This window comes from Nelumbo nucifera, chromosome 4 (genome assembly GCF_055504915.1).
Source record: "Nelumbo nucifera cultivar China Antique chromosome 4, China Antique-T2T, whole genome shotgun sequence".
NCBI lineage: Eukaryota > Viridiplantae > Streptophyta > Magnoliopsida > Proteales > Nelumbonaceae > Nelumbo > Nelumbo nucifera.
Genome location: NC_142652.1, coordinates 84,034,234 through 84,047,176, shown reverse-complemented (window position 1 = coordinate 84,047,176; position 12,943 = coordinate 84,034,234).

The following is a 12,943-nucleotide window of genomic DNA, read 5'->3' as shown; positions in this document are numbered from 1 at the left end:
ATGCTTGGATTTGAAGTGATGATTATATGCAATAAAGTTCACATTTGCTACATCTATTGTAAATAATGTCATGATTTTTTCTTGTTATTTATCTTAAATTCAAAACATCAAATGATATATTTTATAATTCGGTCGCTATTGTGTGTATGTATTATTGCACTTGGGATTTGTTGTTAATCAAACTATGTATAAATGGCTACATGGCCAATCATGAGTGAACACACCAATGTTCCATATTGGAAGTGGTAGATCTGGACTCATTTTATTGTGCATTCATGACAAAAATACGGCAATTATGATCACGGTTGTCCTATGTAATCAGGTTTAAAACAAATTGAATTCTCATATGCATGCACTCATTTGAAGGACGGACTTATAATTTCACTATGCATGGTACACTATCATGGATAACCAATTTCCTTTGTTTTTATATGATGTCACTGGAGGTGGCTATGTTCAATGTCACGAGTGAATGATAAGTATAGTGAACTTTTTTCGCATATAATACTAGCAAGCAAGCCCATGCAATTTAGTTAGGTTTGAGTTGGTAAATTTGGGTTTTGATATCAATTTGGCCACATGATAGGTTTCGTGGTAAGGTTGGGTTGGCTCTTAACTTGGCTCAAATCCATCTAACTTATGCCTCTGCTTTATTAAGAGAGTCAACATTGGAGATTTAAGAGGAAAGTGGGGATTTAACAGCGGAGGAGAGATGTTACAAATATTAACTATTGGTGGGAGGGTGTTAATAATGATTTTATTATAGAATAATTGCAAAATTTATTAGAAAAACCGATAGGGTTTTTTGTATTTTATCACATTTTTTTGTAATTTAATTAAAAATTGAAAACCAAATGCAGGAAAAATTAGAGTAGAAGGAACCTAAGCCCTGTGGCTAGAGGACCCCTCACCTAGTCTCCTCCTCTTTGTAATGTAGATGTAGATTCACTAACTTTGTAAAATTGTTGATAAATAAGTGTATAATTTAGAAGAATATCAATAAGTTTTTTATAAGTATGCATATATATATGTAAGTATATGAGGCTATTTTTTTAACACAATCGTTTAAATTGAACATATATTAGTAGAAATGTGCATCAAATTGATCTATCATCATATTTAAGGTTTAAACTATCGATACGTTGCAATACACAAAAATTGTGTATCATGCAATTTAAAGGGGTGATATGCTTAAATTTAATTTTTTTATGTTTTAATAATCGAACCAAGAAATCTATAGGACAGTCTTGGTCAAGTAGGCACACATGGTGAGCACATTGAATCAATACTTAGGAAATTTTTGTGCACTTTACCCTTAAAATACCCCCAACCTACCCTTGAAAAACATTAAAAACAACTTTTGACACAGTTGTCAGAATATTTATTAAGTGCTCATTGAATGTGCTTACAATGTTGTGCCTACTAGATCTAGACTCTCTATAAGAAGGGTATTAACCTTTAAAAGTGACTACATATCCCAACTCATTTTATTTAGCATATACGTGAGTTAAAAAATCAATGCACATGATATGATAACAATATTCTTTCACACCTTGATCACATTGCATTTTGTGAATATATTCCTTATTCTTAAAGCCAAACAACAATACTTGACTTATTTCACACCTTAAGCTTTGTTTGTTTGCAATATCATGAATTTCATTACATCAATGTAAATGCAATGGAGTGCAAATCTTGGTTGCCTTTCGCTTCAAATTTGACTATGTCCTATTTGTTCATGAGAAGCAAAATGATACAATCACCACTTCATGTGAAAAAGGGAAATGAGGTATGATGAAGGTTGTTTGGTTGAGAAGAATAAAGTACAACGCATTGAAGCAAAATGATGTGATCCCCACTATATACAAGGTAAAATAGAGATAGGAGAGAGGTGGTGTAAATTTTGTAGCAATGTTTTAGATGCAAAAATTTACACTATCAATGAGTGCCAATAAGACAAAAAAGTCCAAAACTTAGACTTACAGCAAACAAAAGTGCAAATTATGGATGTAGAAATGAACTAGGTGAAAAATTTTATACTTGGTTCATATCTACACCACAATTAACAGATATCAAATCACTAACAAATGGGATTGGGATAGATTAAAATATACAGAAAATGAACATAAAAAGGGGGATGTTAGTAGACAGACAATAAAAATGAATAACGACAACGGGCTGCCATTGGCCCACTTGGCATATTAAACAAGAGATCACATTGGCGCCCCACATGCACATCGCAGTGTGCATTGGGAACACCTTCCTTACTTATCATGGTGAGATGTTTCCAATACATGGGTGGGAGGTGTTGTGGGGCGCCTAGGTTTGTCAACATATTAGTTGGACTGAGGCCATTACTTGGCTTTCTTTCCCACAATAATACTCATATTTTTCTTGTTGCTAATTTAAAAAAAAAATCAAAACCATCTAGTTTAAAAACATATTGTTTTCAAAACAAAACACACACACACGCATGTTATTGACTGTGTACATGTTTTTGCTTTTCTTTTTCAAAAATGAAACCAAAAACATTGTTCTTGTATTTTTAGTTTCAAAGACATGCTTTAACCTAGTTATTTAATATCATGTCCTATGAATCATATAATTTATATACTACAAATTTTATTCCTGCTTTAAAAACCATTATATTAATGGTTCAAAAACATGTAGTGTTTATTGCAAAACTATTTGAGAACAAAAATAAAGCACAATAACATATTTTGTTTTTTGTTTTTTTTTGCTAATGTGAGTGTTACAAAACAAGTGAAAATGAAAAACATCCATGTTGTAGAACCCTCCATATAACAAATTAAACTCTCAATTTTAATCTATAATCCAAATGCACTCATCCATTGTCCAACCTCACTATCAAATCAAGCTAGCCACATCAGATCATGCTTATAAATGGAATTTACAAACATAGACCAAAAGATATGCTAATACAAGTATTTATCAAGGAATTTTGTTTTTTTGGGGGGAGGGGGATCTATGATAACGGAAAGACATGGTACCGGAAGAGCTTTGACCAATCAAAGCATCATGTGAATTTTGATGAATACCACCTGATTGTTGGTTACCCTATTTACGATACCAATTGATTGGTTATAAGTTTATTTGATATCATATATTTCCAACATGATAGTCGAATCCTTTTTTTTACATCGTATCTCATTTGAGGCATAAGTGCATGGTCCCGCTTGTCTACTAATGTGGTTCAAAATTAAATGTGTTTTTTTTTCATTTTGGTAAAAATAAAATTAAATGGGTTGGGGCATGAAGAATGCTACTAAATGAATTAGTGTTCTCATTTGGACCATAAATGCATGACCCCGTTTATTTGTACAAAGTTAAATGAATGGAGACATAAAGAATCATAGTAATTGAGTTCATGCAACTATTTGAATTGATGCTATAAATATGGTGGGACCATGAAGAAAAAAAAAACACAGGACAAAGTTGTTGATTTGTCTCGATTTTTATGCACAATGCATCAATAACAAGACATTGTAAAATTTGAAATTACAAAAAAAAACACTTTGAAATAAGGAATCTAAACAAGTTTTAAGAAAAAAGATAGATCTTTTTTTTTTTAGTTCAGAGAGTGTGGGTAAGGGTGTCAATGGACCAGTTTTGGACTGGACCTGTCTAGTCCAAAATCGATTAGGACGGATTGGATGGACCAATCTGGCCCAAAGTATTTATTAAATTGGACTGGACTTGGTCCGTTCATAATAAATTTATATTAGATTCGATTGGATTAAGTCAATATCCGGTTCATTGATATAAGATTAGAATATAGGTACCAATGGACCGGGTTTGAATTGAAACCAATCTAAATTAAAACAAATTTGAACAAATAGGACAGTTTGGACATTGAATTGGATCGGTCCAAAATATCCATTGGATTGGACCTGGTCCATTTGTAATGGACTCACATTGGACTGGATCGAATTGGACCACATCCAGTCCAATTGACACCCCTACATGTGGGTGGTCAGATGGAAAGTAAGGTATAGTTGATGAACCATTTTAGTTTTAGTATAAATCTACATACATGCCAAATTTTTTATGGAATACTTGTTTGTCATTTCAAAATTTACACAAATAATAAGGTGGTGTAAATATTGAAATGATGAATCTAGACATGCTCCTGAACAATAGGTGCCTTGTTTTCTTAATTGTTCAATTTATTTATTTTTTCCTATTTTCTTCTCATTGTTCACCGAGAGAGAGGTGGGGGTGAATTCATATGGCAGGGAATCAATGTTTTAAAAAAGTTGGGTCTAAGCACATGGAAGGAATAGATGAAAAAGAACTAGGGGTGATCATGGGTTGGGCCGGGCCTATAAAATTTGAGATCACATCTCCGCCCCACAACACCCCATAGTATATTTCCACTATATATTGGGAGCATCTCCCGATGATGACATCATCGAAACCGGTACTATCATCAGGAGATGTTACCAATACACTGCGAGGATGTGTTGTGGGGCATTGTGGGGCGGAGATGTGAACTCATAAAATTTATCTATAAAACATTGAATAATGTCATGTATAACATGTATTATAGGTGTCATTTTATAATATTTGCATACAAACTATAAAATTTAACATAAAATAAAAAAAATATGTGTGGGTTGGGTTGGGCTTGACATTGTGGGCCAGGCTGAAAATGATTACCCGTATGATGAACCATGCTAATTCAAGCATAAATCCACAGACATTCCAATTTTTTATCCAAATTATCTAATAATATAATATAGAGTTTTTCATTTCAAAATTTATGCATGATATACAAAAAGAAAATGCCAAACCGTGCAAACTTTGCATCAGGTAAGAGTGCATATCACAAGAAATTAGCGTAAGGGTAGTGTTACAAGTGCAAGTAAGTATTGACCATATTGTTGCGTTTGGTTGCAATGCAAATAAATTTTCACTGATGCAAAACTATAGCAATGCAAATGGTTTGATTGTAAATTATGATCTATCAAATTTTAGTTTATTGTGTTTGATTGCAATAAAAATTAAATAAATTAAGACATGAAGTAGAATAAAGTAAAATCCAAAATAAAATTAAACGAGAATTTGCATTTTCTTCATTTGCACTTCCATACATATGTACTAGTGCAAATAAATTATCATTGCAACCAAACACAGCCTATATGATATAGTTTGGGTTTAGCTTTTATGACCCTCAAAGAATTCAAGACAAGTATATCTTTTGTATAGTATAGATGGTTGCAATGCTAATACAAGTGCCAATATATTTGGTTCAAATTTTAATATTTCTTCTTCTTCTTCCTTTTATTGTTCTTATCGAATTGGGTGTCGAGGTTTCAGTGGTATGCATTCAGAACATGGGAGTGAAATGGATTTGAAACTATGCCTTTTATTTCAACTCCATGTAAAAGAAGTGATCGAGTATCTATAAATGTTATTCTGAAGTTTGTTAGCATATCGGATTTTTTTAGGCTCCTCTTTAAAAATAAATTTTTACTGCATTTTGTCAAATTCCATGATATGCCAAAATAACCTAGTACATTGATTAAAGTTCAAGGATTAACAATTTCAATTCCACCTCTAACTACTTACCCTAGGGTTGCAGGTCAAGCAAAAAGAATTCCAATTACATTGGGCTCATGTTAGAGTTTAGATCCATTAAAAATTTGATAAATTCCCAACTCAGCCTGATCCAAGTTGCACCCCTAACCGCATTCCCTCGCTACAAGAGAGAGGGAGAGGATGGATTTATTCCTCATAGAGCATGCCTCACACCAACCTCACGTCAATTCTCGTGAATGACAAAATCAAGTACAAAAAATGTTCTCAATATTCACCCCATCTCCATATTAGAGAGAGAGAGAGCTCAATTTCCAAATCCACCCCATCCAAGTTGCAACCTCAAAAGAGTTATTATGTATAGACTGTACATATGATGTATGATAAGGGAATGTGCTTCATTTTTGTAGACAAACTCCCACATATTACGAGTCAAAATATGCCATATAGCATCCAAACCTAATTATATTATTTTTTGACCATGCCAGCCCGAGCACCAACATGTTGTGAGTTGTGACTCGGGGATATCACAAACTTGGTGCAACATTTTGGACTTTACCCATGTAATCATTCCATCCCCTCTATTCCAATTAGAGTACGGTAGTCAAGTAGTCTGGGTCTGGATAGATGCAGTCTTGGATCAATTAGAAATTACATGAAATTAGCCTTGACTCAATCCCTAAAAGGATGGCAAGTAGTAGACCCAAAACCAACTCTATTAATATTGACCACACTTATCAGGTTTGACCTAAAAAAACAAAAAATCCAAATTCTAACTCACAGACAAACCTTCAAATTGACAATGAATATGATCATTCTCTTGTTCTTCAAGTATCTTACATCAATGATGATGTTAGGTATCTCATATGGGGTCATTAGAAGTGGATGTGACACCAAGAGGAATGACAGTATAAGGTTTACACAATGGACCCCATTACTGTACATGTGTGTATGTTTGCGTGTATACGCATGCGTACATAGAAAAATTTACAACCGATCAATTGACATAGTGAAAATAATAAACAATCAGGTGGGTTTTCATTAAATTCATGAGAGGTTATGATTCGTCAAAGCATTTTAAGTATCATGCCATTCCCATATCATATATCCCTATCCCTATAGTTGAAGTTCAATTTTAGGAGTGCAATTTGAGTTGCCCAAAGAAAAAATAATACCCACAACAAGCTTAGTATTAAAATGATCTTACTTGGTCTTGAATCCCCCATATGGACCGTTACTTTTTTGAATAACATAGCATCCAACCAGCATGTCAATTGAACCGCCACTCAACATACTAATCGAGAACAACTTAAATGTGCTATAAAAATAGGGTTCCACCATGATATTAGGGATGCAAATGGATCAGATGGGATTCAAAGCAAGGTATATTTAAATCCGATTCGACATTGTTCACGTTGGGTCCGATCCAATTCAAAGATCTTATCAGATATAATAGGACTCGATTTGAATTCGAATCATATCGGTAAGTTGAATTGTCAGATCTGATCCGATCCAACTTGTTTTCTTTAAAAATTAATAAATTATTAAAAGAAAAAAACATTAATTTAAATAAAGTAACAACAAAAAATACAAGTATTTTTTAATTATTTTCATCATATATACATGTTTTTTTATAAAAAAATAAATAATATAGCAAATTTATAAATAACATGTATATGTATTGTATATATAATATTGGATCGGATCTTTTCAGATTAGATGGGGGGGATCCGAGTCCAATCCAATTATTGATTGGACCATAGTATCCGATCAAATCCAAATATCCGAACATAGATGTTCTGAATTCGACCAAATATGATCAAATCCGATCCATTTGCACCCCTACATGATACAAGGAAAACTTATAACCAAACAATTCATATCATTCCCAATAAAGTGGTATATATTAAAATTCTCTTGGGGATGAGATATGATTAGTCAAATCTCATTAGGTATCATGTCTTTTAACATTGTAGACTTTCTCAATAAAATGAAAGGAAATAAATAGTTTACTTAAGAGGAGATAAGACCATCTAATACTATACTGTCAATTAGACCTATTCATGGGCTAGGCTTTTACTTTTCATTAATAAGATTTTTTCAGGCCCGAGCTTGAGCCTGGCCCGACCAATGGACTTACAACTTTGGCCCGAGCCTGGACTTCATAAAAGCCCGAATCCTAGGCCCAAGCCCGAAGCCACTACAAGAAAATTGACCTTTGGCAACAGGCACTTCGTTATAGTTACAAATGGTTGTTGCCAAAAATTAAGCATTAACAACAATTCATCAACGTTGTTGCTAAATCAAATGAATTAGCAACAAAGGTTACCTAATTGTTGCTCGTTTTACATATAACTGTTGCTAAAACAATGAATTGGAAACAAAGCTCACCACCGTTTACTTATTACATATCCAACTATTACTAAATTAGTGAATTGGAAACTAATGTGAATTATATCTAACGGTTTGCAATGCCATTGAATCTTTAGGCTCAGTTTGGAAGCAGTATAAATGCAAATATATACAACATAAGTACATACAAAATGATACAAAATATAAGGTTTTGCACTCTACATATTTGCATTTGTACTCCTTCCAAACTCAGCCTTAGCAACAACCATTGAAAATTTTAGTTACAAACATATTTAATACATTGACACATGGAATAAATAGCAAAAATTCATTTTAATGAGTCAAGCTTGGATTAACTCCAATGATTTGATTATTTGACAACCAAATAATTAATTAATCAAAATAGGATCAACTCATGACATCACAATTAAAATAATAATATGAATATGTAGAAAAAACTATTAAATAAGATAATAAGATATAAAAAAATTGAAGAAAACATATAAAAATTATATTAAATATTTAAATATAATGATTGAGATGTTTAAAAATGTAGAAAAACAAAAAAAGGAAGAACACTCAATGCTTTTAGGTTTTAACCTTTTATTTCCATTTTTGGAATTCAACTATGATAACAAACTTAACTAGTAATGGGACTTTGAGGCAAGAATGGTTAACCTCTACGCTAGTTTTTATCAATGTTTAAAAAACCGACTCAAAGGGAGGTTGAACTAATTTTGCCTCCAGGTCATGAGTCACCAGTAGTTTGACCATTTGGGTCAAATAGGTCAGACCATGCCACATCAACATATATGGGAAATATCCCAATGCTTGTTTGGTTTTTAACATTTAACCATCAATGAACCAATATCATTAACCAAATTAATTAACCAACCATGGTCGTTGGGTCACAAATTACACACTAAATTAAACTTAAATCCTAATATTTAGAATTTTTGTCTAAATAAATAATTAAAATTAAAATATAAATATAAACTACACAAAAATAAAACTTATATGCAGTTTTTACTTGTTTGTACACTTGTGATACACTATTTTGGTAGGTAGGTGGAGAAAACTTCAGTTTGTACACTTGTCATACACTATTTTGGTAGATGGTTGTTGACGTTATAAATTGAAGTCAGAATATATATAGCTGAGCTTCAATTGGATGGAACCCCATTTCTCTTGGGTTCAAGATTGTAAATTGTATTTATGTTTATAGTATAATGGGCAGCTTATGATTATGTGGATGAACTGATCCTTATAACTTGCAACCAGTTTTAAATTTAGGGGCTTTACAACTTTTTGATTTCTTAAAAGTAATGTATTCATTTGACAATTTTCTTGTTTATTTTTATGTAGAGCTTTTTATAGCTAAGTTTTCTTTCTCTTGTTTTGTTGTTTTTTGAGTTTGATCAAATTTAATCTTTCTTTCTTGGTATGATGAAATTTAATCATCATGGAGTAGGCTCTTGTTCATTTCTTATAATTCATAACCACTTGTTTCTGCATCCCAGGTGCTACCATTGTTGTTTATGGTGATGGTCACTATTTCTCAAAAGATTGCCAATCAGGTATTTTTCTTATTAAAGAGAAGCAGATTTGCATATACTTTCTTTCCTTATGACCTTTTTCTATGCATTTCTTTTGTCTTTGATGTTTCCACTTGATAAGTGGCCTCAGATCTTATTATTTTGTAATATGAATTTCAAATTTAAACCATAGATTTTTTTGAAAGTGAAAATCATCAGGATCAAAACCTCATCTTAATTATTTGGAGTTAATGAGGCATTTCATCAAACCTGTTCTACCATCTAAAAGGTTGGATAGTTGAAAGACGTTTGGCATCACATAACACATTGATGGCTTATGGCCACTAGTCAAGCCATCGGACTACATATGATGCATGTGTACTATAGTACTAATGTGGTATTATACCATTGAACAAGGTACTCTGGAATCCCTGTTAAATGTTAGCTTAAATAGCTGAGTAAATCATACCTGGAGGTAGTTTCCACTTGAATGCTTAATGTGAACTTTACTACTATTATTATAATTGTTTCGTTCAATGTAAAATGTTTCTCTAGTGGAAGGTACTCCTGCTGTTGCCAAAGCAGAATCCCCTTCACCATTACAGGTTAGAAACTACCCACTGAAAGAGCGCAATTGAAATCCTGTGTCAAATACTCTCCCTAACTACAATAAAAGAAATTACCAGGATAAACAATCTTCATACATTAGAGTTTTCTCTTTAGATTTTATACATGCACATGAATCCCTATAAAATATTATTATATGGTTCTAGTAAATAATAGAAAAAGAAATGATTCTTTTTTATTCAATCAATAAATTATACTTCTTAATAAGAATAAGTTAAGTCATAATCAAAGACTTGAAAAGAAAAGAGTGTTAAGTAAAATGTCAGATCCAATAGCAATACTCCCAAAATTGCTTGGTAACCTATTTACAAAAAGCAAGGACAGAGCCCAAAAACAATGTTCCCTGTTAGCCCCTTGCTTTTCTAGCTGGTCCGCAAAAACAATGAGGACTTGGACTTACTTGCATTTCTTGTGTTAGCTTTGATGTGAACTCCCATGGTGCTTGTAGCAAAACAACGAGCTCTAAGAATTTGAGAAGAAACAAATCCAGAGGTGGAAGAGGCAAAGGAACGGCCTCCCGAGCTCCCAGTCAACTTGATGATTCAGGTCACTGGTCTTGTGACCATTGCACATATGCCAATGTTAAGTTTGCAAACATTTGCCAAATGTAGAGCAGAGTTAGAGCTCTTTAGGATGTGGAATCAACCTTTCATGAGCTATTTATCATTTTCAACTAATTAGCTACCGTGGTTATGTAGTGGAAGGCACAACTCCAAATATGTGGATGGAGGCATTGGATCAAATTTTGTGTTAATTGTATTATGCATTAGATCAAAGTTTTTGTTAATTGTATAATTTATATCATATGAATTTGGAAATTGTAATATATTTTTAACATAGTTGCATATGAATTATAGGTGGAATGCAATTTTTATCTTTTATAATATCAATGGGCTCACATATTGACATTTTACATGTGTATTTTGTTTAGATGATTGCCAATAATTATTATAATATTTGCAACAATTTATTAAATTAAATATCAACAATTAAAATGATAATTGTCAATAGTCAAGGTAACAATTGTTTGATTGTTGCTACTTCAATAATAGTTTGGAAAAACTGATGCTACAAATAAGCATAAGAAGCAATTGTCTAGTTATTGTCAATTGTAAATTGGCAACAATTAATGTGATTGTTGTATATGAAACTTTGGGGGAACAATTGCTTTATTGTTGCTTATTCTATAGAAGGGTTGTTGCCTAAGATGCTAATTAGAGACAAATATTCAACTGTTGCAAATTTATAATTAACATCAGCTAGCATAATTGTCGTCGAAGGTACCATTGAGCAACATTTGTTGCTAAAAATTTATATGGACAACGATTTTTATTAATTGTTGCTAAAACAAAATATTTGGCAACAATTCCATTTGGTTGTGGCAACACTTTTGCTGCCAACAGTTGGTCTAGTATATTTTGTAACAATTAATTGTTGTTAAAAACTTTTAACAATGGCTTCGCTAGCCACAACTTGTTCAGTTGTAACTAAAACATTAGGCAACAGTTTTTCCTATATTGGAAACAATTTTTGACTGTTGCCAAAGGTCAATTTTCTTGTAGTGAGCCCAACCATGGTGGAGTGTGTTATTGTGAAGGATGGGAACATCGTCAGTGAAGGGTTTCATCCAAAAGCAGGGCAACCTCATTTTCTCTCTGTTTGCCTTTTTTTGTCAGGTTTTTGCTTAAGTTTTAGTAGGTTATTACCCGTAGGTCTTATTTTTATTCTTGTTTTTGTACTACTACTACTACTGAAGTAGTTGTGAGAGGAGATGAATGATGCAGGTTTTCGCTTTGAGGAGCGTTGTGGATTCGTCTGAGGATGCTACAACATATGTGAGCTTGGAGCCTTGTAACCATTACAGGAGAACTCCACCCTATACAAAATTCCGAAGAGAGATGGCGTCATCGCGGAGATGAATGCCATCACGGCTAGCACGAGGGACTCGAAGGAGAGAGGCACTGCTCTGCTCCTCCAAATACGCAACAATCTCTTTGAACATCATCTGCAACTTCATTTCCAAATCTGACAAGTGCTTCTCCACTAGGTCTTGAGGGTGCCAAGATTGGCAGACCACATTGATCCATTTCTTCGCATCGAATTTCTCGTTAGAAAACGATCCCAAATCAGGTGAGCCTGAGCCTGCGATTCTGAGTGAGAATGAGAAGTGAGAAGATGGAACAATGGAGAGAGAGAGAGAGGATTCACCGTCAAAGTTCACTGGTGGTGTCAGTGTTGAGTTCACCTCTAAGAGTGTTCGTTGGTTTCCTGAGAGTGTTCGCCTCAAGTGGAAATGAGATGAGTGAGAAGGGTTAGTAGGTTTAGGATTATTTAGGGTTTAAAGTTATATAAAAGTTGCGTCGGGACAGTGTGCGTTAGTGCACTTTTGTTTTCTTGCTTGTTTCTGGCTATTTTGGCAAATCCTGGGCTCGACCAAAAAAAAATCAAACTGGGCTTTTAGGCTCGAGGTCAAGCCTGTCTGTGGGTCGGCCGACCTATTGGGCTACCTGACCCATGAATAGGTCTACTATCAATTCCATTACAATGTTAACAGTCTGTGATAATCAAAAATGACATTAGTTGAGTTATAAAGAAATTATTTAAGGGCCCACAATTTAATGATGAATGTGATAGTAGTGAGAATATTATATATGCAATTGGGTCAAGTCTCAAACTCAGGTTTTAGGCACATATCCAATCAAAATTTAAGCACATGCTCAACCCAATCAAACTCAAAAAAGAGGCCCACAACTGGCCGTACCAATAATCATAACTCAAAATGCCAAATCAGGGCAATGTTTGGGAGTGCTTATTGTTTAAATAAGTACTTACTAGATAAAACAACTCGAGTGTTTGGTGAAAAAATGCTT